Genomic DNA, 26,771 nt, shown 5'->3' on the forward strand with positions numbered 1-26,771 from the left:
TTGGGTTCAGCCATATCATTTGCTTTGACCAATGGGAATGTTGGGGCTTGGGGTGTGAGCTGAGCTTGCAATAGGACTGTAGAGTTGGACCTGTTCTCTTGCATTTTATTTTATTTTTTTTTTAAGATTATATTTATTTGGCAGAGAGAGAGAGAGAGGAGGGGGAGCAGGAGAGGGAGACCAGGCTCCCCACTGAGCAGAGACTCCCCCTCCCCCAATATGGGACTTGATTCCAGGACCCCAGGATCATGACCTGAACCGAAGGCAGACCCCCAACCGACTGAGCCACCCAGGGGCCCCTCTCTTGCATTTTAGCAGTCATGAAACCACTAGCCCTTCAGTTTGGACCTATGAAGCCATCCTGAACCGACCCTACAGCCTGGAGCAGAGAACCTACACCTAGTCAGTTGCACCTGTGATTGCCAAAACACATTCCATCTGCAGACCCACGAACGCAAGAAGAAATGCTTTTTTTTTTTTGGTAAGCCACTGAGGTCTGTGCAGCGTTACTGTGGCAATAATTCCTTGACACACCCAGAGTCCCAGAATTCCCGTACAGTGGATCCTTGACGTCTCAAAAACAATGAGTTCCCTTTTTTAAACCAGGGTGCCCTGCGCCAAAATTAGCCCCAAGTTTTACTTTAAACCCAGCAGTATCATCATCTTGGACATACAACGTACCTTGCCATTACTTCTAGCTTTGGTCCTGATGCCGTCAGTGGCTGCCACTAATGAGACTGAAGCGGACTGTAATTTTATCAGGATGTCTGGATGCTTGGTGGCTTTTGGATGCTCTAACTCCCGCCCTGTGCTGCTGTTCCTTTGCCGACGGGACCTCATAGGGCTTTCGTTCCGGCCTCTCTGCGATTGGAAGGCTTCTGGCTGGTGTGGGAATCCACTGGCTTTAGGTTAATGGGGTTGCCCAGTAAATGCTTGTTAAGTCAGATGTGAGTTTTTACTTTAATTAATAAAGCATCATTTGGTATGGGCTCCTTCTTCGCTTGCTGTGAACAGGATGTGAAGCGAAAATCAGCTCCTTGCCAGGATTCTTTTTCCTCTATGTCTTCAAATGTATGTAAATATCTCAAGACTTGGCTCAGTGTAGACAAAACAGTTTTGCTTCCGATGTTTTTGATGTCACGTAGATACAACCACATTACAGCATCTTTGAAGAGTCATTTTGAAGACATTCTTCAAAGGAATCGCTGATGCATTGGTTTCTGAGAGCAGTTACTATTTATCACAGAGTTTTATGGCCTTAAAGCATTTTGTGTGCTGTAGAGAAAAGTAGCATTAAAATACATTATACTTAAAAATGCAATCAGTGAGTAGTCAAATGAACAAATGTATTTAAACCCTAACCAATAAAACACAAGAGCATGATATATCGATTTTGCCTTTCCTTCTAAGCATGATTATAACATAAAAGAAAATTCTAAATTAAATTCAAAATCACAATAACCATAATTTATGACCGGATTGTGTCATAGTCGTGAAACACTGCAGTCCAAGAAGAGAGGGATGGCATTTGCATATCACATTTTTAAAAGACAGAGTTATAAAAGCCCCGCTAAGCTGAGCTTTATCTTCCTGAAGTTTTTATATTAAGGAGGCAAGCCTTTTATAATTTCCTAAACGCTTCTCTCACAATGAGATGTTAGAGAACCTCATTTGTTTCGAAAGCCAATGGATTGGGGCTTTATCCCCAGCAGGCCAGTTTTCCCTGCCTTCTCCGCCTCCAGGCTCATTACTGTCCAATACTGTACTATTAAAAGTGTGCCTCAAGGGACCTGCAGCATTGATTTCACCCGGGGGCTTGGGGGAATGCAGAATCTCAGGCCCTGCCCCAGCCTTCCTGTATCAGAATCTGCATTTTAACACGATCCCCGGAGGACTAGTGTGCTCCCTAAGTGGAAGGATCAGAATCTATCTTTATTTCAGTTACCAGAAAAAGGTTGGGATATTAGGCCCCTCATACTTTCGGTGGCTGCTACGCTCCTGGTCCCCCATCGCCCCTTTTTGGAAAGCTGTCTTTTTTTTTTTCTTCTCTTTTCTTTCTTTTTTTTTTTTTGAGGAAGAGAGAGAACAGGAGTGGTGGGGGTGGGTGGGCAGAGGGTGAGAAAGAGAGAGAATCTAAAGCAGGTGCCATGCCCAGCATGGAAACCAACATGGGGCCTGGCTTGTGGTGGAGGGAGCCACACATCAGCTACCACAGGGGACTGGACTGGCCACTGTAGGGCCCAGCTTCCCCTGCATGGGCTGCTGTCCTTGGGATGTGGTCGGCCATGGAGACTGGCCGGGTCTCTAGGGGCTGAGCCTTTGGCCCAAAACACCATGAAACAAGACTTATACCCAGTCTCACTGATGGGGCGCTTACTATCTACCAGGAATCAAGCTGGCTGCCTTATGCACATCATCTCATTCAATTTGAACCCTTCTGGGAGACATAGCTCTTACTATTATCATTTTTTAGACGAGGGAACTGAGATGCAGAGGTCAAGTGGTGTTCGAGAACCCTTGACCCATAGTGGCAAAGTGGGATTTGACCTCAAGACTGTTGATGCCAAACTTAGGCTCTTCTTACTCCATAATGAGCTAAGTGCCTGGTGCTTTCTGGGCAATGAGCCAAGGGTTAGGGCTTCAGGGTTCATGGCCAAGAATGCCTCCCATCCCCACGAGGGAAGTGATGGGCAGGCTGCATTCATGGTGGGCCCAGTGCGTGGCGCCTTCCTTCCCCCATCCCCACAGAACTAGACTTATCTTGCTTGTGTGTGTGCTTGTGTGGGGAAGTCCAAGAGGGCTTCCTGGACCATACTGCCTAGAGCTGGGAATGGCTGAGTGTGTGAGCCACCCTGGGGCCACAGACCATAGCAGCCCCTGGAGGAGGAGCCAAGGGCAGCGTTTTCTTCTTGAACCATGACATGGAGAGAGAAACAGGGAGTGGCGGGAAGGAGACCCACCATTTCTGGGCATAGAGGAAGATGAGGAATGGTTTAGCTGGTTCCTGCCTTTATCCCAGTACCTAGCTGGCTCATAAAATGTGCCCCACTGACTGTCTCCAGATGTCACCTTCAGTCAGCAAGGCCTCTTCCCCTTGGGGCTGGCATGAACAGAAAGAACACAGAATCATGGAGGAGAGAGTCAAAGGTCTTACCTTCCTACGTGTTCAGGAATAAATATTCCCCTTTGCCCAAGCAAAGAGAGGCAATGCCAAAGAGACCGAAGACAGATTTTTCTACCCCAAGAAATGTTGGCTCTAGTTTGGACAGCTGGCAAGTGGGTGGCTGGAACCAGCAGGGGCAGGCTTGTGAGAACCCGTTGTATGTATCTTTCCCCAACTCTGCTTCTGCTGATGTCATGTTGGGAGCCTGACATGGGCCGCCGTGGGAGTCTTACACCATAGAAATTGGCAAAATGCTACACACTGAAGCGTATTTGTCCCAGGGAGCCAGTTGTTAAAACCTTGACCAGCAAGCTTCTGGAAGCAGGTATGAACAAAACACAAAAGATCCACTGAGTGGAGCTAAAGGGTAATTCAAACAAGAAGTCCTATCTGATGTTCAAGTGAAGTTCTCTTGCAACCGCGCGAGCAAGAGAAATTTCTCGAATAGATTTCTAAGGTCTAGCAAATGGCCTTCTGGCTTTCCAAAAATAATTCTGGTGAACCCAGAGTTCGGAGTAAAGGATATTGATGTAGATGATCCAACAGGCATGAAAAGGGATTAGAACGGTGCTTCATCGGGTTGCAGCCTGCCTCTGGATACCCCCGGGGGGCTTGTTATAACTCAGATGGCTGGTCCTCACCTTTGATGTGTCAGATTCAGGAGCTCTGGGCTGGAGCCTGAGTGTTGGCATTTCTAACGTGTTCTCAGGTCATGCTGACGCTGCTGGTGCAGGGACCACACTTGACACTTTGACACTTGACACGGTTGACACTCAACCGCTGGATGAGGGTCGGGGACCCGTTCAGAAGCATTTCAGTGAGAACAAGAGCGAGGCTGGGGTTGGCTGGAGGGGAGGAGCAGTATGAATGCAAAATGAAGGTGTGAAAGAAACACCCCAGTTAGCACCTGTAAGGCACTGGGCACCAAGTGCACTGAATTCTCCAGATATGTTTTCCTTTAATATCCGCTCTCTGATTAGTAAATGCATTCAGAGAGGATGTCATGGAAAACAAAGTTCTGGAGAGAATAGCCGTGTCCTCCATCGTGGAAAAACTGAGAAGGAAGGTGGCAGGGATACGGGAGGAGACGTGGGAGTTTTATTTTTCTCTGGGGTCCTGAGCTGGGATGATTATGTGCTAATCTGTTCGAGGGGGGCAAAACATGTCTTGAATGTCAGCAGAAGGAAGGATGATCGTTCCCATTTCCTATGCCTGCCTTGTCCCAGGGCACTCATTTCTCCGCTGAGCAGGTGCCAAATAGTGGAGAGGGACAGTGGGTAGGAAGAGCTGCCGTTGCTGGCGTATCGATGAGCACAGTTTTCCATCACCAGCACACTCCAGTGCTGGTGTGCTCTTCCTTTTCCGTATGCTATTCCTTTTAATTTTCTTGGTACTGTAATTGTAAATGAAAAGCAATATTGCAACACATCTAATTAGAACCAGATTCCTGTCCCCCAGGACTCATCGGAGAGAAAAAAAAATGTATTTATGGTGGCGAGGAGTCATTAATCGCCTCACTTATGGCTTTGCATATGGTCCTACAGCAGCTGGGAGACTGGGACTCTCCCTCTCTTTCCTTTCTCTAGAGATGCACTTTATCAAGTCTCAGCTGGGTGTTTTATTATAAATTAAGCCTTGAAATATCTGTTTTGTAAGCACCTTGGTTAAGATCCACTAAGATTTCTTCTTTGGTCTCCAACCTGAGACTATCCATTCTTTCCAGTGGGATGTCTCATTTGCATGAAACTTCTCTTTGACAGTCAAAAGCCCTGTTTGTTTGGAAAAAGCAGAAAGGAGGCAAACCATCCCCAGAAACTGGAGAAACGAAACTTTTTGTGGTTTTGTCTGCATGACTGATCCCTGTTCTGGAATGATTAGGAACCAACTACAAGTCACTTTTCTCTTCTTTCTTATCCAGACCATCTCTTCCATAATCTTCTGCTATTTAATGCACACTAATACTTAATGGATTATTACTTAGTATTTATGTATCAATAAGAAGGACATTAATAGTTAATGCATTAGTTATCTTTTGTTGCATAGCCATATTTCCATGAGCTTAGGAACTTAAAACAACTCACATTTATCACCTCACAGTTTCTCTGTGTCCAGGAGCCTGGACACTGCGCAACTGGGTCTTCAGTGAGGTCTGCAGTCAAAGTATCAGGTGGGGCTATGATTTCATCTGAGGCTGGACCGGGGAATGATCTGTTTCCAAGCACGCATGGTTGCTGGAAGAACCCAGGTCTCCGTTATGGGATTAAGGGTTTTAGGTTCTTGTTCTCAGTTCCGAGGGGCCATATGTCAGTCCTTTCAACATGGAGCTTCCCAAGATATGTTAGCTTCCTTAAAGCCAACAAAGGAGAGAGAGAATCCAGCAAGACATGTGCACCTGAATGTTTATAGCAGCAATGTCCACAATAGCCAAACTATGGAAAGAACCTAGATGTCCATCAACAGATGAATGGATAAAGAAGAGGTGGTATATATATACAATGGAATACTATGCAGCCATCAAAAGAAATGAAATCTTGCCATTTGCAATGACATGGATGGAACTAGAGGGTATTATGGTAAGTGAAATAAATCAATCAGAGAAAGACAATTATAATATGATCTCTCTGATATGAGGAATTTGAGAGGCAGGGTGGGGGATCATGGGAATTAGGAAGGGAAAAAATGAAACAAATAGGATACGGAAGGAGACAAAGCATAAAAGACTCTTAATCTCACGAAACAAACTGAGGGTTGCTGGGAGGTAGGGGGGTAGGGATAGGATTGCTGGGTTATGGACATTGGGGAGGGAATGGGCTATGGTGAGTGCTGTGAAATGTGTAAGCCTGATGATTCACAGACCTGTACCCCTGAAGCAAATAATACATTATATGTTAATAATAAATAAATAAAAAGGGGGGAAATTCTAGTAGAAATAAACACAACTGTAAGCACAATTTATTTTATGAGTTGCTATTTGGTGATGTAAGTAGTAGATCTGAATCCAAGCTTATTGCCCTGGACTCAGCCTATCTGTCAGGAACTTTTGGATGTGAGTGACAGAGACACATGGAGCATGACTCAAACAGAGAAGGGAAATTGTTGACTCCCATAACTGGAAAGTCACACATCTAGGGCTCAGATGACATCATCAGTTATGGTGTTTCCCCAAAGGACTCAGATTTTAAAAATAGGCAAAAAACTCGAATAGGACATTTCTCTAGAGAAGATATCCAAATGGCAAAAAAAAAAAAAAAAAAAAAAAAAAAAAAAAAAAAGCACATGAAAACATGCTTGGTATTGTTAGTCAATAGGGAAATGCAAATCAAAACAATTAAATACAACTTCACACTTGCTAGGATAATAATAATAAATAAAAACATAGAACAGGTGTTGGTGAGGATGTGGAGAAAGGAACCCAGTGCGCCATTGGTGGAATGTAAATTGGTGCAGCCACTATAAGAAACTGTGACGTTTCCTCAAAAAATTAGAAAAAGAACCACCATATGATCCAACAATCCCATTTGGGGATATATATCCGAAGAAAACAAAAACTGGATCTCAAAGGAGTATCTGCACCCCCACGTTCACTGGGGCATTATTCTAATAGCCAAGACATGGAAACAACCTACATCTCCATTGATGGATGAATGGATAAAGAAAATGGGATCCAGATATTTTGATGTATTTATATATTTATTAGATATATTATATCTCTTTAAATTTAGATAGACGTACTACAAACAGAGTAGACTATTGGTTATCAGAGGCTGGGGGAGGGCTGGGGGAACTAGGGGAGAGGTTGCTCGGAAATCCAGTTATAAGATGACTAAGCTCTGAAGATCTAATGTACTGCATGGGGATTACAGTTAATAAATACTGGATTCTGCACCTGAACGTTGCTAAGAAAGTAGACCTTAAATGTTCTGAAAAGAAGAGAAATTGTAATTACGTTCTATGATGGAAGTGTTAGGTAAGACTCTGGTGGTAGCCATTTTGTGATGTATAAGCATATCAAATCAACCTGTTGTTCACCTTAACCTTACATGATATTGTTTGCCAACTACATAGCTCATTAAGGCTGCTTGTGGAGATGAGAGTGGGACAGATGCATGGCTCAGTTCAAGCAGGTGCAGTCTTCTGCATTTAGATGGTGTTTCTCGTGGATGAAATTTACATACAAGCAAAAGTGACATTTGCACTGTGCTCACATTGTTCCCGTGGTATTAATCCCAATGGAACAAATTCAGAACAAGCACGATCCTGCAGCTGCTCAAGTAAGTGATCCCAAACCAGACTCCTTCTATTTTCTTGCTCTGCAAACTTTTGTGTGTGGCTTTTGTCTTCATGGTGTTGGGAGGGCTGCTGCACTTCCGGGTGTGATTTCTACATTCCAGGCAGAAAGAAGGGAGGATAAAGTGTGAGGGCAAAAATCCCTTTCTCTTTGAGAATTTTTGCCTGGGGAAGGTGAAGCTTCCCCAGGGATGTCCATTCGTCTCTCACTGGTCAGAATGGCACCACGTAGTCACCTCTGGTTGCAAAGGAGTCTGGGAGGGTGAGTAGATTAGCAAGACACCTTGCTAGTTAGTTCTCTTTCATCATCAGCCTGTAGGTTGAGAGAGCTGTAACAGGTCCAAGTTCTAGAGATAACTTCGTTTAGCAAATGCGTTCCTCTTTCAGGATCTGGAAAGACATCTGACCCCAGAGCCAATCTATCTGGGAGAGCTTGAAGAGGTTGGAAGACATGTATCAGACTTGAAATTTCCTATCTGCTTGAATATGTCGCTATTTTATTTTTAGCCCATCCTAGGAGTATTAATATGAATTAGCCTCATAAACATCGAATATACAACAGTTACGTGCCAAGTTTCATGCTAGGTACTGAGAATATAAAGATACGATGATGGTTGTAAGTAATGCTTAATGAGCCCATACCCTGTGCAAAGCAACATTCTAAGTACTTGACTCATATTAGCTAGAGGACTTCTTACAACTCTAGGAGATAGGCTTATTATGTCTCCAAATTTATGAAGGATAAGGACATGGAGGCACAGAGACGTTAAGTAATGGACTGAAGGTCACTCAGCCTGGCGAAGAGCAACATCATGATTTCAACATGTCTGTCTTCTTGACTCCTGCTGAACCAGTAAAGGGCTTAATATTTAGTTTTCGAGGCAAGCACAGAAACAAGTAACCAGTAGAGAGAGGTTATTGGTTGGCTTCATAGTATTTAAAACATCAAAAAAGTTAAGTGCCAATATATAAAAACTGAGGGTTTTTTTTTTTTCCCCACCACAAGAATCTGGATTACTGGTGTCTTTGTCATGGATCACCAGAGAAACAGGACCAACAGGGTATATATGCAAATATATAGAGAGAGGTTGATAGGAGGGACTGGCTCATGGGATTACGGAGGCTGATGGGTCCCACATTCTGCTGTCTGCAAGCTGGAGGTACCCAATAGCTGGTGGTGTAGTTCTAGTCCAAACTCAAAGGCCCAAGAACCAGGTAAGCCAATGGCGCTAAATTCCAGCCTGGGTCTGGACGGCCCCAGAGCCGGGAGAGCCAGTGTCCGGGGCAGGAGATCTGGAAGTCCCAGGTCCAGGAGAGAGAGCAAATCCACCCTCCCTCTACCATTTTGCCCTACTTAGGGCCTCAGTGGCTTGGAAAATGCCCAGCGCACTGGCCAGGCTGATCTTTACTCAGTCCGCGATTCAAATGCTAATCTCTTCCAGAAACACCCTCAGGGACATGCCCAGAAACAATGTTTTACCCACTCTCTGGGCATCCTGTAGCGGAATCAAGAGGACGCACAAAAGTAACCATCACAACTAGCTTCTCGTGACACAACTCAGCGTATTTGTCAATAACCAGGAATAGGACACGCTTATGGGGAGGCTTAGTGGTCACGGAGTGGTGGCTCCTTCCTCCCTTTAGGAAGGCACTCCGCGTCCTGCTCCCCGCTCTCCACCACCCCCTCTTGTCCTGGGCCTCATCCGCGTTGTTCACTCGCGCTCGGTCATGCCGGAGTAAGCTTCCAGGTTGCAACTTGGGTTCTGAGTCTGCAATTTGCATTTGCAGTCCCTGCTCTATGATGCATGACGGGTACAGCGGAGGATAAAATCGGCGTCTTTAGGAAGCGCAGGGAAGAGAGTTGGGGCAAACCATAAGCAGGCCGTGTCTAAGGTGGGTCTTCAGGGTGAGGGCGAGCTGATTAAATGACAAGGAAAGAAAGGTATTCCTGGCTGAGAGAACAGCACAAAGACCTGCGAAGACGCAATATTGCTCCTTCTCTTGTGACATTTTTGTGCAATTTCCCATCGTTATTTATCTATTAATTTGTTTGATACTAAAGAAAAGAAAGAAAAAAAAATATCTGTTGCCTGTAATCCCTGTGGCCAGCCTGCTTTCCTGGTAGAGCTTTAATTTCCCTCTTGTTCTATTGATCAAACAAACAAAAAAAGTTGTTTTTTGTTGCAATTTTTTTTTTTTTCTCTTAAGAAAAGATTTCTTTTTGAGCCGGCATTTTGCTTCCTTGTCTATACTTGCTTTGCGTAAAAACGGATGTGTTTTCTTTCCCGGGTGCTGGGGGACTGACCTTCCCTGCCCTCACCTCAGCTTCCCCCGCAACTTGAGATTCTCAAATTGAAAGCTCAGGACAGGGGGGCTTGCTGAGGACAGACATGTGTAGGCTGTTTGAGCTTGAATCCTGCATCCATCATCCCCAGCTGTGTGTTTCCAGGAGGCATGCTCAGCCTCTCTGGGCTTCAACGGCCCCATCTGTAGAATGGCAACAACAGGACTCTCTACCTTTCAGAGTTGCAAGGAGGAGGACTTGGGCCAATGGCTCCAATACGGCTCAGAACGTGTGGCCGTGGTTGTAGATGCTGCTCAGAGCTTGGCTGTTTGTTGGGGAAACAGGAGAGATTCATCCCAGCAGCAAGGAAGCTGAGTTTCTGGCCGAAAGGTCTGAGAGGAAAAAAACACTTAGCTTTGGAAACCCCTTCCTTTTTCATCATAGATGGGAGAGCCAATACCACCCTGAGTCTAAATCCTTAGTTCAGGGCGCCTGGGTGGCTCAGTGGGTTAAGCCGCTGCCTTCGGCTCAGGTCATGATCTCAGGGTCCTGGGATCGAGTCCCGCATCAGGCTCTCTGCTCAGCAGGGAGCCTGCTTCCTCCTCTCTCTCTCTGCCTGCCTCTCTGCCTACTTGTGATCTCTCTCTGTCAAATAAATAAATAAAATCTTAAAAAAATAAAATTAAAAAAAAAAATAAATCCTTAGTTCAGAAATGTCACTCTCTGCTGATCTTTGCTGGAAACTTCCTGCTGGGTAGATAGACACATCAGTGCCCCGATGCTGGGCCATTCCACACTGAAATCCTTGGCTGTGCTTTGGCATGTGTTCCTTCCCTTTAGAGAGAGCCCAGCGGTGGGGCCAAGATAGGGGAGGGAGAGATGTGTGGGAAGAGATATACTGGAGATCCTGTTTCATGTGGCCCAGTGATAAATCAGTATTTGCACTGGGTATGCATTTTTGCTTAGAGTAGCACAGTCAGAACAGATCTATGTATTAAAAACCAAACCAAACTGCAGAATTTTTTAAAAAAAATCAGGTAATATTGTGGACTTCATGCAACAAGCTCCAACCGGGGTTCTTGGAGGTGCCTCATAGTTCTTATTCTGATGGGGAAGCAAATGCCCTCAGGGCTGCTCTCTCCCTCCCCCCCCACCCCGCCCCCACTGCTTTTTCACTGTGATGGTGCTTTTAGCTGTCACCTTTCTGTGAAAAATGTGCACCTTGTGGGTGTTGAATTTATTCAACTAGTCCAACTAGGAAAGATGACAAATGAGGAACAAAGGTCAGCTCTATGAAACACACTTGTAAAGGGGAAAAAAATGTGGCTTTAGGGCGATGCTGGGGATAACACCTCCTCCAGCACAGCACGGAAGGGGATGCGCCATGAGACCAATTCCAATGTGACTGCTGCATATCCACAAAACAAGGCCAGAGGGCAGCGGGAAGGGAAACACCGAGCCTCCACTGGAACAGTGATTATGGACAAATGCGTCTGAAATTAATTGGCTTGCACAAAGTGATATCTGGAATTAATCTGCCATTTCTTTTGTATCCATGTCCGGCACAGGAGGCCTGGAAGCTTAGAATGGGTGGCTGAACTGATAACACCGCCGTGCAAAAATAATTCTTAAAACAAGCAGAGCCAAATGAAGGATGCTCTTTCAGCTAAGAGACTTGACATTCAAGAGGCAATGGAGGATAAGGAATGCAAACAGCTGTTACTGACTGGGCTATTGACAATAAATCTACTAAAAAGTCGCCCTGGTGCTGCGGGAAGGCTGGTGCTGCTCTCTTCCTGGGAGGGGAGTTGGTGGGAGGGGGAGGAGGGTGGAGGGGGTTCAGGATGAGAGGAAAACCTACCTCGCCTACTCCGTTCCCCATAGCGATGTTCCTTAAAAAGCACCAATGGGGGCTGCCTGGGTGGCTCAGCGGGTTAAAGCCTCTGCATTTGGCTCAGGTCATGATCCCAGGGTCCTTGGGATTGAGCCCCGCAATGGGCTCTCTGCTTAGCTGGGAGCCTGCTTCCTCCTCTCTCTCTCTCTCTGCCTATGTATGATCTCTATCAAATAAATAAATAAAATCTTAAAAAAAAAAAAAAAAAAAAGCACCGATGGGAGAGAGAGGAGGTTTACCCAGACCAGGGTGAAGCTGGTTCAACCCCAGCTCTTCCCCAAGTGTCGGCTGCCCACAGAGCCCTTCACTTAGGTACTATCTTCACACATCACACAACATCTGAAAGTTAGGTGACGTTGTATTTTCTCAATAAACTTTAAATTTGAGAACAGTTTCAGATTTGGAGAAAAGCTGCAAAGAGAGTACACAGATTCTAGGATCCCCTAGTGTTTCCCCTTGTCAATGTCTTATCTCACTGGGGTGCACGGTTCAAAAAGGAAGCAACTGACCTTGTTAGGGTACCGCTCACCAAATCCAGACTCTATTGGACGAGCTGCACCTGGCCTTGTCTTGGTCCATACGGGCTGCTGAAATAAAAATGCCGTAATTAGGGGGTTTAAACCATGAGGATTTCTTTCTCACAGTTCAGGAGGTTGGAAGGCAAGATCGAGGGGCTGGCAGATTTGGTGTCTGGTGAGAGCCTTCCTCTTGGCTCACGGATAGTGTCCCTGTGTCCTTACTGGTTGGAAGGGATGAGGCCACTCTCTGGGATCTCTTTTATCAGGGCACTGATCCCATTCACGGCCGCTTCCCCTTTGTGATCTTCTCACCTCCCAAAGCCTCGTCCCCACCTTATACCGCTCAGTCTCCAGCTGTCCTCCCCTTAACCCAGGATCCCATTCATGGTACCACACTGCTTGCTGCCATGCTGTGCCCCTGACTCCTCTGGTCTGTGACAGTCTCTCATCTCTCATGTCCTGGCCATCTTGAAGAGTACTCATTCTCCTTATTCTAACCCCTCAAGAAATTAAGCCTCAGAGGGGTTCAAGGACTTGTTCAAGTTCAGACAGCTTATGGAGCAGGGCCAGATTTATCCTAAGCTGCTCCAAGTCTGGCTCTCAGACCCACGCATTAGAATTACCAGGTAGGGGGCGCCTGGGTGGCTCAGTGGGTTAAAGCCTCTGCCTTCGGCTCAGGTTATGATCCCAGGGTTCTGGGTTCGAGCCCCTCATCAGACTCTCTGCTCAGCAGGGAGCCTGCTTCCCCTCCTCTCTCTCTGCCTGCCTCTCTGCCTACTTGTGTGTGATCTCTGTCTGTCAAATAAATAAATAAAATCTTAAAAAAAAAAAAAAAGCCAGGTAGGCTTGTGAGGACTCTCGTGACTTCCAGAGTTTCAGATTCAGTAGTTCTGGGCAGAAGCCAGAGTCTGCATTTTAGCAAGTTCTCCTGTGACAATGGTGGTGTCTTACATTCGGGGACCACATTTTGAGAACCACGGTATTCAGCCAAGGCCCTTTGGAGCTGTTTACCTAAATTAATATTTAATTAATCAGAGAGCTATCAGATCTCCACTTCTCTTTCTGGAGTGTAGAAATGAAATCAGGCTCTGAAATGACTTTTCCTTCCTCCCTCCCTGTATCCCTTCCTCTCTCCCCTCTTTTGAGCACCACCGACCCAGGCACAAGGAGAAAATTCAGAGGCACCTGATACCCTAGGTGAGTAAAAAGGGCACAGTGCTCGCCACCGGGCAGAGACTGATTTGTGGCCCCAGTCCATCTCATCTGAGGTGGCTTTGTGGCTTTAGGTGACTGTCTTGTTCTTAGTGTCCTCATCAGAAAGATGCTAATAGTGAATTCCTACTCTAGACTGAGCGGAAGCAGTTATTGAAAAAGACGAGATGGGCAGATGAACCAGTGTGAGCTCTGTATGTTCCCCTGGAAATACTAATATCTTATTAATATATAGTTTCTCCTTGAGAAGGTTTCCATATTACTGATTCAAACTTTATTCTTCCTTTCCTACTTTTTTTTTTTTTTTTAAATTGAGCTGCTATAAAACTGAAATGAGCTCAAGGCAAAAGCTGCAGTTGGTTAACTACTGATTTCAGAATTAAGGCACCAAAGGGAATGCACAATAGAGTCTTGCTGAACAGGTCCACTCACTGATTGAACGTGAACCGCAAATGGTAAAGTAAATCTTTATGTGAGTATCACAGGGACCTGGCATTCACGGAGGCCCCAGGTAAGAAATTACCAAGCCATTGTTAGTTACTTAAAAACAAATCACTTACATTACAGGTTGTTTTCTGGAGCCACTGGTGAAGGGGTAACTCCCGGTCCTCATCTGAGATGACTTTGACCCTAGGAAGAGAAACAAAAAAACACACAACCACCGAGGGCGATCTGTGAAAGCGTTGCGAGGTTTTCGAAACTCCTGAAGAATTCATCACCTGAAGCCCTCCCCTATTCATGATTTATGCTATTTGCACACTCTCTCTTCCTGTTCCCTGCTTGGATTCGAAGCTCAGCGTGACTTGTGAATCAGACCTGATTCACAATAAAATATGGAACTCGAGTCTCTTTGTTCTCCTACACATCTCTGCTCCTTAATCATTTAAAACAGTCCCCAACAAACACAGGTTTCCTAAAACAAAGTATCCAGATCACGGTGCACAGGGGCCCCGGGAGCAGAGAGCCGAATTATGCTTGTGTTCGCATATTTAATCATCCCATTTTGGGGAGGATAATCCGTTCTAATTTTCTCAGACCGTGTTCACTTGCTTTCATTATTTTCTTTACTTCAAAGATCAGCTTGACGACTATTTTTCTTTGCAACCAGGCTTATGGTATTACTCCAAATCCATCTGATTTCATGGCCTTCAGGGTTGCTTTCATGTATTATGAATTTCTGAATTGGCAGTGTTTATTAGATGGAAACTTACAACTCTTTGTAGAAGTGTTATCTTGCAGAAATTGTTGCTAGGGTAAAAAAAAAAAAGAAAAAAGAAAAGACGGAAATATTAATGCTCTCAGTGGAAGGCTGAGGAATAGTTTGCAAAACCTACTCAGGAACCGTGTGTTGTTGGATCATGCTGTTGAGATGTGTGCTGTTTTTTTTTGTCTCCTGGTTCCTCTCCCTCCGCCCCCAATTAAGCAGTGAGTTGGCTCTGTGTGTGCCTGGGGCTGCATTTGTGGCAGTCTCATCTCCTTTTCCTTTCTCCCACTTCAAAATCTTGAACCCATTAATAAGAAAAGCGTTTGATCACAGAGGGCCTTTTCCCCAGACTTAGAAAACAGGCCTCGTATAGATTCCTAGGTTTCTGAAGTGGCAGAGCAGCAGAGAGAACTAGTAGATTTTAAAGTAGGAATTACCTATGCCTGTGAGTGACAGAGACCACTGTGTCCTAATCTTGTGGCTTAAGTAGTCCACAAAGTGGTCTAAACAAACCCAGAGAAGACCAGAGGCAAGCAGTCCAGAGCTGGCGTGCCAGTGACACAAAGCAATCAGGGGTTTCTATCTTTTTGTTCCTCTATCCTCACTTTATGATTTCCTTTTTCAAGGTTGCCTCATATTCCAAGGTGGCTGCCAAGGCACCAGCCACCACAACTGCTTTCTTGGCAGGAGGAAGGTTGAAAGAGTGCTTCTCCCAGGCAAAGCAACCCCTTCAGAAAGATCTGTTCCAGCACTTATGGTACATCTACTTATACCTCACCAGCTAGAACTTAGTCACACAGTTGTGTCTAGCTGAAAGGGAGACTGAGGAGTTTAGCATTTATAATGGAGTTCTCTTACAAAGGAAGAAAGGAAGATAGATATTTGTAAAGCAACAAGCAGCGTATGCCACAGACCTGAAGGGGATAATAGGCTGAAACAAGGTAAGCTTCATGTGTATTCTATGTGGCTCAATGAACATAGACCTCTGTCCTCCTTGATGAAGTGGCAGAGTGAAAAACCAGTAGAACCTTACCATAACCTTGGAGGTAGGAGTGGGGAAGAACCTAAGACCTTCAGGTGAAAGGAATGAGGCTTAAACTAGAAATTAAGCGGAGTTATAGAAAATAAAGACAGCTTTGATTTCTTAAACGCATGAGTTCAGACTGAGATTTATAATAATTATTGGGAAAGGGTATCTAAGAGTGCAAGCTTTCCTTCAAATGCTTCTTCTTCTTTTTTTTTTTTTTTAAGTTAAGCATCAAGATTTGATTAATCGCCTTTGTTGTAAAAATGCATTATGTTGGAAGTCTTAGCAGTATTTTTCTAAAATGATCCACTAATTGCTGAAGACTGGGGCTATATATTTTGCCTCTACAGAGTGCTTGACAAACTTAGGCACTTCACATGTGTTTGTTAAATGAATGAATGAATGATGGTGATCTAAGAGATTTTGGTCCTGTTGTGTTTTCCTATTTGTGCCTCTATATTTGCCAAAATTCCTTGAGCTGCAAGTTACAGAAATTGAAGTCAAAATGTTTAAGACAAAAGGTAATCTATGACTCTAAAACTTCAGCTATGGGCTTCAGGCACTGCTGGATCTAGGGGCTTAATGATCTCATCCGAATAAGGCTCTATATTCCCCCAATGAACTTTTCTCTCTATTAACTTCATTCTCAGGTAGCCTCTCCCCTCTTGGGGCTAGAATGATTATTAGTAGCTCCATGAAAACTTATTTTTTAGCTCTGAGTCCAGAGGGTAAGAACATCATTTCTTAGACAGCAGTAAGAACTCTCTCTCAATCATGTCATTGCCTCTGATTGTTCTGAAACAGGATCAGAACCCTTCTCAGAATGTTTCACTGGAATGTGATAGGCTTTAAGACTCATGCCCACTGTGTCAATCTGGGTCCAGGAAGGAGAAAGAGAAACACACTAGTTACTTGTACAGAATAATTTAAGATGGGTGGGTCAAATCCTGTCCATTGCCTGCTTTTGCAAATGAAGTTTTATTGGGATATAGCTATACCCATACATTCAAGTGTTTAGTGTATGGCTGCTTTCAGGCTGAAAGATAGCAAGAGGGTTGGGGTGCCTGGGTGGCTCAGTGGGTTAAACCTCTGCCTTAGGCTCGGGTCATGGTCCCAGAGTCTTGGGATTGGGCCCCACATTGGGCTCTCTGCCCAGCGGGAAGCCTACTTCCCCTCTCTCTCTTGTTGAACTCATGGGTGGCCTCCCTCCCGGTCAGCTTGCACATAGATCCATTGAGCAAGCACAGGGGTGTGGGGGGAGAGGGCTGAAGGACAGCCAGAGAGCACGCCATCTTGCCCATCAGAGTACTGGGAACCTTCTCTCCCTAGGATTTATGTCTCATAGGATCACTCTGAGCCTACTCCAAGGTGTCCCTCCTTTTATACTTCCTACAGGTCTCCCTGTCACCAGCCTCACAGGTCTGTTCTTTCTAAGAAGCTCCCCACCCAGCCATGATTGGCAACTACCTGTATATTGGTGCAGCTCCAGGCTTCTAATTCGCCCTTGGCCAAGGGTGTACTGCCCGAGTTCTGACTCCTGGAGGATGCTTCTTCACCACTGTCCCTCTGGGCCACTTCTGAGTTGGACCGGAAGGCTGGAGATAAACACTTTTGCTTGGCACCAGCAGGGCTAACCCCTGTCATTTCTCTTGGCACTCCCTAGAACACTCTATCTTTTGGGCCTCCGTGTTTTTGGCTCAGCCCAGAATGCCTTTGCCTTGCTGTCTGTCTGTGAATCCTCTCCCAACAGCACTGGACCTTCTTTAATACTGCTCCTGGGCCCTTGGCAGGTGTCTCTGCTATCACACTTTTTCAATGCTTTTATTATGTATCCTACTCAAGCATCAGCTGGGTTCTCTTGGCCACTTCAAGATTCAGAGAACATCAGTTTGAACCCCCTTCAGTTTCCCCCTCAGAATCCAAAGCCCACCTCAAAATGTCTGCACATTCTCAGGTAGCTTACATTCTCCCCTGCTGGTTTCCAAATCCAGATTTTGCATCTGTTTTCTCTGACTTTTGCCATATTAACCTGGTTGTGAAATTAAGCTCTGTTGACAATGGGTAGCTTGCCATTGTATTTCATTTTTAAAGATTTATTTATTTATTTGAGAGAGAGGGACAGCAAGCACGAGCAGGGGGAGGAGTGAAGGGAGAGAGAGAGAATCTTAAGCAGGATCTATGCCCAGCACAGAGCCTGGCATGGGCTTCAATCTCACGACCCTGAGATCACAACCTGAGTGGAAATGAAGAGTCCGATGCTTAACCGGCTGAGCCACCCAGGTACCCTATCAATGTCTTTTATTATCTATCCAGATGATAATCTCTTTTGCTCTACTAACATGGTGTATTATATTAATAGGGAGTGAACTTACAGGAATCCTTGCATTCCTGAGAGAATCCCCACTTGGTCATGGAACATGAGTGCTTTTGGGCTCTGTTTGTTGGTATTTTGTTTAGATTTTTACATGGATATTCACAAGAGAAGGAGAGGATGGTCCGTATTTTCTTCCCTATTTGTTGTTGAGGTTTTTTTTCTTTTCTTTTCTTTTTTTTCCAGCTTCGTGAAAACACACGTAACTTCTCTTCCTTTTTGTTTGGGAAGAATCTATTTTCACCTTGGGTTATTTTTTCGCCCCTTGCCAGCTAAGCTTTGAAATGTATTTCTCCTAAAAACTAATTTGGGAAAATGTTCTACTTCAACTACATGGGTCTGCCTATCTTTGATGGGTCAGGATAGTCTGGGTTAATCTCCAATTCACAGAACTGGAGGGAAAAGTAGCTTGAAATAAGCCTGGAGAGGCAGCAGGGACCTTCAAGCAAAACTTTGCAAGGATTTGTTTTCATTTGAAGAACAAAAGTCAGACAAGGGTTTTCAATAGGGCAGTTGTACAATCAGATCTTAACTTTTGGAAAAAATCTTTTTATTAACATAATGTATTATTAGCTCCAGGGGTACAGGTCTGTGAATCGCCAGATTCACACACTTCACAGCATTCACTGTAGCACATACCCTCCCCAATGTCCATAGCCCAACCACACTCCCCTACCCCCCTACCCCAGATCTTACCTTTTGAAGATCTCATGCTGACCTTCTCATCATGGGAAAATTACTCCTCTGAGGTTTAGTTTCCACATCTGTATATCACGGAAAAACAACATCTACATTACAAGGTCTGCAAAAATCATTTTAGGCATATGATATCTGTAAAACACTTCTCCCAGTGTTTGAACATCACATTTACAAATAAAGCTAATTCGGGGCGCCTGGGTGGCTCAGTGGGTTAAGCCGCTGCCTTCGGCTCAGGTCATGATCTCGGGGTCCTGGGATCGAGTCCCGCATCGGGCTCTCTCTGCTCAGCAGGGAGCCTGCTTCCTCCTCTCTCTCTCTGCCTCTCTGCCCACTTGTGATTTCTCTCTGTCAAATAAATAAATAAAATCTTTAAAAAAAAAAAAAACAAATAAAGCTAATTATTTTTTGGTTCATATTCACACAAGTCATTCTTTTTGTATTTAAACAGCAGTTTTGTACTACTTTTATATAAAAGCCAGACCTATTTTTGTAAAGGCCTGTATATAAAATTTTGGGATCTTTTTACATTATTGATTTGTGGGAGAGCTATTGATTTCTGTATATTTATCTTGTATCCAGCCATCTTACTGAATTCTTTTATTTATTCCAGTATTTCTTCAGCTAATCCTCTTAACCATGCCATCTGCATATAGTTTATTTCCTTTGCAAGCTATTATTTGTGAATTACCTTCAACTTGTATTTGTTTGGAAGATAATATTTATCCTTGGAATCCAAGCTAGAATCGTATATTACAAATAGGTTGTGTGATGGACATGCAACCCACAGTTTAAATTACCTCTACAGTTGAATAGGATGGTAATTGCAATGATTGCATAAGACCATTTGGAAATTAAAAGTTGGATATTTAACCTCCTAGGTGGAATAGAAAACAGGTTATTATGTGTATGATTGAGTTTAATAGGATGTTTATATGACCTCCATTTTGCCCATGTGAAATCATGCATTTATTCCATCTTGAACCAAGGAAAGGTCAGAGAGGTTTAAATACATACCTCTTCCTCTCGCACCTTAGTGCTGATTGGGAATATAAAATAGGTCTTGATTTCTAGAATTGCAGATTATGTTTATCACTCAGCAAATATTATGCATATTTAAATGTAGATCAACATAGGGTGAGTACTTAGTATACAGTTCCTGACCTATAATAAGTGCTATAAGCAGAATGTTTATGTCCTGTTTTCCCATCAAAAGCCCATATGTTGAAATGCTAACCTTCAGAGTGACAGAATCTGGAAGTGGGGCCTTTGGGATTAGGTCACGAGAGGGGTGCCCTCATAAATGGAATTAATGTCCTTATAAAAGAGGCCCCAGAGAGCTTTCTTTCCTTTTCCCATCATGTAAGGACACAGCAAGAAGATGGCTATATATGAATCAGGAGGTGGGGCCTTACTGAACGCCAAATCTGCCTGAGCCTCCGTAGTGGGCTCCCTAGTCTCCAGAACTCTGGAAAAATACATGTTTGTTGCTTAAGCTACTCAGTTTATGGGATTTTGGTTACAACAGCCTGAACTGACAAGGACAATAGGCATACAATAAACATAGGCTTCCCCTCTCCTCCTTTCTAAATGCAAATGTCCAAGGACTGTGGCCTAGCATTTTCATTCCCCAAACTGAAGTTCCTCCCGTGCTCTTCTAGGCCTACACAGTCTACCTCCACCTCCTCTCTACCCTCTTCTGTCATGTTCCCCTTCTTCTTCCTTCACTCTAGCCCCAGAGATCTTGATCTTCCCTATGCCTCTGCATTTTGAATGGATGAATGTTACAGTTTCTGACACATCATTGATGATGATGAACAATAAAAGGATTGTGGCTTGAATTAGCAAAATAAGACCCCAGCTGTGCTCTTTCCTGAGGGGGTGTGGGGGTTCCCTGGGCACTGAAGTCCTATATCTTAGGCATCACTGTAGACTGAACTGTGTCCCCTCCAAATTCATAGGTTGAGGTCCTAACCCCCACAATGGGATTATATTCCAATACAGGGCCTGTAAAGGGGAATGAAAGTTAAATGAGATCATAAGGGTCTATAGGGCTGGTGCCCTTATAAAAAGAAAGAGAGACAGCAGAGCACTCTCTCCTCTGACCATGCGAGCAAGAAGGCAGTTTTCTGTTAAGATGGGAAGAGAGACTGCACAAAAACTGTGGGTGGGGAAGTAGCTTATCTGGTTACTGGGAATGGTGAAGACTTTCCTTTTTTTTTTTTTAAAGATTTTATTTATTTGACAGACAGAGATCACAAGTAGGCAGAGAGGCAGGCAGAGAGAGAGAGGAAGGGAAGCAGGCTCCCTGCTGAGCAGAGAGCCTGACGTGGGGCTAGATCCCAGGACCCCAGGATCATGACCCAAGTTGAAGGAAGAGGCTTTAACCCATTGAGCCACCCAGGTACCCCTCTTATTCTATTTTCTTTTCTTTTCTTTCTTTCTTTCTTTCTTTCTTTCTTTCTTTTTTTTTTTTTTTAAACTGTTCTGCTTAAGCAAAGGCAAGAAGAGACAGAAATGTTGGAAGTAAGCATAGAGATCAGGTCCAACTACCATTAAGGAACCTGGTATTCTGATACATCTTAGCTAATAGTTTTTGTTGTTGTTGTTTTCTTTTTAGAGAGAGAGAGCATATACCTTCATGAGTGGGGGGAAGAGGGGGAGAGAGAGAATCTTCAGCAGGCTCCACAGTCAGCATGGAGAGCAACCTGGGGCTTGACCCCATGACCCTGAGATCATGACCTGAGCCCAAATCAAGAGTCGGACACTTAAACAGACTCAGCCACCCAGGCGCCTTGCTCATAGTTTTTGATCAGGTCAATATTTTGAGTAGAGAAGAGCCCCTCCAAACCGGAATGCCTCCATTTTTGGGCTTTCACTCTTGACATGACGATTTCATCTCTGCTTAACAATTAACTTCCGGGGTTCAGCATTGCAGACATGATCTCACCCCCACTGTAAAGATGAGCTCATCTGTAAGGGTGAGGGAACTGAGCCTGCAGAGGGCAATGAGATGAACACAGCTGATGTGGGCAGAGCCTCAGCTCAAGCCGGCTTTCTCTGCTTCAGTATGTGACACTGTCATTCTTAGGGCATGTATTTTACATTCCTTGTGCCGTCTCATCAATTCTGCTCATCCTGTAGTATCTGTTTGTGCATCCTATTGTCATCCATCCCGCACCCCCCCCCCTTTAGCCCAGGAGAGCAATGTCTCAGCAATCAGTCAATGCTAATTTCCAGCAATTTCCCAGAGCTTTGTTGTTGAGGAGCCTGTCTTGATTTATTATTCTAAGTGTGTTGCTCAGGCAACATTGATTAATGATCAATTTCTACATTACAAAATAATCATAGGGCCTGATAAAACTGTTCAGGAAGCAGAGACAGCCTCTTGAGCAGGTATAAGTTATTCAGCCTCATAACAGATTGCCTGTGGCTGCCGCTTTACAGATTCCTAGTGGATGCTACACAGACTCCACATTGGAGTTTCTAGACTTCTTAAAGGGGTATTGGCCATCAGGTTGCAGTTTTCTGCTTTGTCGTCTATGAATGTACTTTACTTTAGAGTGGGGTGTTACCAAATGTAGTAGAATAGCCTTTGGCGCTCAGTTCTTTTTTTTTTTTTTTTTTTTTTTTTGTCCAGTGGCAAGCAGCGCCTAACCCACAGTAAGCTCATAAATATTGTGAATGATGAATGCATGAACGGGCCGTTGGGTAGTATGGATAGCTTTCTTGGCCCTGGCTGGTCACAGCTCCTTTCTGTGGGCTTCTTGGACATTCTTATGTAGTGTAAAGGATTCCAGGAGTCTCCTAGATTCTACGATGGTTGGGTAGCACCCATGCATTTTGAAACATTTCTGGAAGGAGACAATAGATCCCAGCTGTTAGTGGTCTCTGAGGTCCAAGGGCTTGGGTTTGAATCTTGCCTCTCCTTTGCTATCTCATTAACTTTAGGAAAGTTTTTACCCCATTGAACCTCAGATTCTTCATTGGTAAGACAGGGATTCTGTAGTCGGTATCTGCTTCATGGGTGGGGCAAGATTGAAAGAATTAATGCATGTGGAGTGCTTAGCACAGTGCTTGGTACCTATTAAGTCCTCAGTGACTGTTAGCTATTAATTTCTGTTCCACTCAAGACTTCATGAAGACAACATTGAAATTAGCTGAGAAAGAACGAATCCACCGATGGAATGGGAACTCGATAGTTTGCTGTAGAATTAGCTCAAGTCAAATATTTACAACAATCATGAAAGGAAGTCAGAAGGATTACCAGAACAATTAGTCTGATACGGCTCAAGGAATACCGTTCACTCTCGTTGGCTTGGAGCTCGCTCTCCTTGTGTCCAATACGTTTTACTGATCCTGATTCTGTTTGTACTTCTGCCACTGTCCTTGGACTTCCTGACCTGTACCAGGATATAGTGCTAGGGGGTTCTTTGTTTCTGGACCTTTATTCTCAGTCTCGGATTCAGCAAAGTTCTTACTTTAATGACAAGGATTTTGTCTGCTGTATTCCCAGAGACCTGGCTTCCCTCCAATTTATTCGGCAAAGTACCTACTGTCTTTGCCAAAGAAAATCTGGAGGTTTTTGTTTCACTCACCTCTAAAGGTTGGTCTCATACCAGTCTTGGGACTTGCACTTTTGCAAACTTGTACTGGTAAGATGCTTAATTACTCTCCTAATTATAAAGTAAAATGCACAGATTTTAAGAGTAAATGAGTTTAGCTAATGTTTATGGCTATACCATCCAATCCCCTATCAAGATACGGACCATTGTGAGCACTCCAGAAAGATCCCTGATACCTATTTCTGGTTATCTTCCCTCCCCTTCAAAGGCCACTGTCAATCTGCCTTCTATCTTTATAGATTAGTTTAGTTTCGTATATTCTTTTTTTTTTTAAAAAGATTTTATTTATTTATTTGACAGAGAGATCACAACTAGGCAGAGAGGCAGGCAGAGGGGGAGGGGAAGCAGGTTCCCTGCTGAGCAGAGAGCCCGATGTCCATCCCAGGACCCTGGGATCATGATCTGAACGGAAGGCAGAGGCCCAACCCACTGAGCCATCCAGGTGCCCCTAGTTTCGTATATTCTTGAACTTCTTTGGTTCGGTCTTACTTATATCTGTCAGATTTATCTTTGTTGTTGCGTGGATTAGAAGCTCCTTCCTTTTTATTGCTCAGCAGTGTTCCATCGCATGAATATTCTGTGGTTTATTTATCCATTCTTGTATTGATGAACATTTGGGTTGTTTCCAGTTTTTAACTCTATGAACAAAGCTGCAATTAACATTCTTTTACAAGACTTTTTGTGGACATATGGTTTCGTTTACTTTTGTGGAAATAGGAGTGGAATTGTTGAATCATAAAGTAAGTGAATGCTTACAGGAATTGCCAAGCTGTTTTCCAGAGTGGTTACCCCATTTTGTATATCCATGAGCCTCAGTTCCTTGGTGTCCTCACCAGCTCCTAGTGTGGTCAGTCCTCTTAACTTTAGCCACTCTAAGGGATGATGACTAATGATGTTGACCATCCTTTCATGTGCCTTGCATTTATGGCTAATTAACATTCATTCAGTTGAAGGGAAGAATAATTTCACAATTGGGTACTAAACTGAACATAATTTTTCCCATGGATCCAGTTAATGGATGTCACCCCATTCCCTATGTAATTCTGCTAAATGCCTTGTGATGGTTAATTTTATGTGTCAACTTGACTTGGCCACAGACTTCCCAGATATCTGGTCAAACATCATTCTGGGTATGTCTTTGAGGGTGTTTTTGGGTGAGGTTAACATTTAAATCAGTAGACTGAGTGAAGCATGTTGCTTTACTACGGAATGTGGGTGGGCCTCACCTAATCAGTTGAAGGCCTGAATAGAAGAAAAACACTGATCCATCCTGAGTAAGAGGGAACTCCTCCAGCCTGACTGCCTTTGAGCTAGCTGGGACATCAGTTGCTTGCTGGTTTCACAGTTGAATTGAAACATTGGCTCTTCTTGTGTCCTAAGCCTGCCAGCTTTCGGACTAGATCATATACCTTCAGGTCTTCTAGATCTCCAGAGTGCCAAATGCAGATCTTGGGACTTGTCAGCCTCCCTAAGCACATGAGCCAATTCTTTCTAAGAACTAACTAACTAACTATCCATCCATCCATCCATACACCCGTCCTATCTATCTACCTATTCATCATCTTCTCTTGGGTCTGTGTCTCTGGAGAACCATGACTAATACATCTTTCCCGTTGCACCATTTTCTCCCAACGTGCCCCATTTCAACTCTGTTTCTGCATAAGCATTTATACCTAACCCTGTGTTGGCTTTGTTAAGTAGGCCGTAAATATCGACTCAGTGCTTTCCTTGAACAGATTTGGGGCTGCACTTGAAATCTTTGCAGAGAATGTGATCCAAAGTTATCATTAAGGCATTCAACACAGCCACATTCAGAAATGGTGGCCTCCCATGAACACCGCAGGAGATGGAACAAACGGGTGGTGGGCCCCGGGATCTTACGCTCTTGTTCTGTAACTGTTTTCCAACTAGAAGATATGAGGCGGCAACATAAAAACGAAATGTTTCGTGCCCTCCTAATAGCAGAATGACTAAAAGAATAACTAAGTGGATAGTAAACCTCTACCCAGGGAGGGTTAAGGATGCTGACAGATGCAGCAGCTTTGAAAGAGAGGTTTGTCTCCTCAGTACAGGCTGGATGCAGACCTCTTCTTCATGATGGGAACTCGGGCATAACATTCCACGAAGCTGAACTCACATTAATCAAGAGCCTGTGTGCATATCCTGCTGAGACTCAACGGCCTGTTTCTTTCTCCCTCTCTTTTGAAACAATGTATTTATTTACTTGTTTGTCTACTCACCTATTCATTTATTTATCTACTGCATATAATACTTGTATATTATGTATTTACCTCCTAGGTCATTAATTAATTTAAAATGTATGGACAGAACGAGTAACTCCCCTATCTGGGGAGTACTTTAGTCCCCAGATAGGAGTAAAATACATCCCTCCTCTTTTCATTTTTATTAAGATTTTTATGTAATTAAACTTTATTAAATGTATTTAATTATATTTTCATTAAAATTTGTCTTCTTAAATTAACCACACCTTATACTTGTACGGACAGCAGGTCTAATGTCTTTCCTCTTGAGACCTGCAACCCCTTCCCGGATTACACATGAGCCCCAGAGGGAGGCTACTTGGTTCGAACTTGGATTTCCAAATGCAGGTAAGGAGAGGATGACTTAGTGATTTGGGCACTAGCTCACCCAGGTTGGTGCACCATTTGCTCACCACCAGGGGTCCTGCTCGGCCTGCTGCATGGGCTTCCACCCCACTACCCTGGAGTCTTTCCTCAGCTCAGGGATCATTTCTAGGGCTGGGCTCACACCACTCCTTCCCTACCTACCTCCTGGGCGTGGTGTCAAGGCTGGTTGTGGTTCAGAGGCCCTTATGGCGAGCATCTCCTCTGCAGCCTTGGTGTCTGTTTCTGCAAACTCGGAGTCTCAGTGCATTCTGGAGGATCTGGCAAGACCTATCAGCAGCAGCAGCACCATCATCATCATCATCACAGGAGGGTGTCACGCTTCATCTTCTTGGTCCACTCATGGTCCCCTTGACCATGCTCCCCCGAGCTTCTGGGTCAAGGGTGTCAGAAGGGACAGCACCTGCCGGGCTACAGGGATCTCATGACTCGTCCCTGCAGGGTGGTGGGTGCCTGTGAACCCCAAACCTACCTCCCTTGGAGCTCAGGGGAGACATGAAGACTAACTTCTCTAAGGATTTTCCTATGCCTCTCTGGCTGAAGTAACTGCCTACGATGATCTTACTGCAGCATCTTGAGAACAGCTCACCAGGCGCTTTACTATGGGAGTTGTGTTTGTTCATCATAAGAGATTAAAGAAACAAAGATTCACAATGAAAGAAAGTAAAGTTGCTCATTTGTCCATCACTCCGCCTTCCAGAGCTGCTGGGGCTGCTCTGGGTCCCGGGTGTGCAACAACAGCAAAAACCCTTGTCCTCAAGCATCTTGCCTTCTACGTGGGGTGGGGGTTAGTGGATATCAGACAGACAAATAACTAAACTATGTTCCCTGTTCGATATTGAACA

The 26,771-nt window shown here is 44.3% G+C and overlaps 1 long non-coding RNA gene across 1 annotated transcript; it reads right to left on the reverse strand.

Annotated features, from left to right (window-relative positions):
- Positions 1-13,918: 13,918 nt before the first annotated feature.
- Positions 13,919-26,325, reverse strand: LOC101685772. The gene is made up of 4 exons (XR_199252.3): positions 26,071-26,325; positions 18,657-18,724; positions 17,057-17,184; positions 13,919-13,988 (listed from the first exon to the last, which is right to left on the reverse strand). It is a non-coding gene; the product is annotated as an uncharacterized LOC101685772 (long non-coding RNA).
- Between the last annotated feature and the right edge of the window lie 446 nt (positions 26,326-26,771).

The sequence above is a fragment of the Mustela putorius genome, unplaced genomic scaffold (genome assembly GCF_011764305.1).
Source record: "Mustela putorius furo isolate JIRA1106 unplaced genomic scaffold, ASM1176430v1.1 tig00004007_pilon_pilon_pilon, whole genome shotgun sequence".
NCBI classification, from domain to species: Eukaryota; Metazoa; Chordata; class Mammalia; order Carnivora; family Mustelidae; genus Mustela; species Mustela putorius.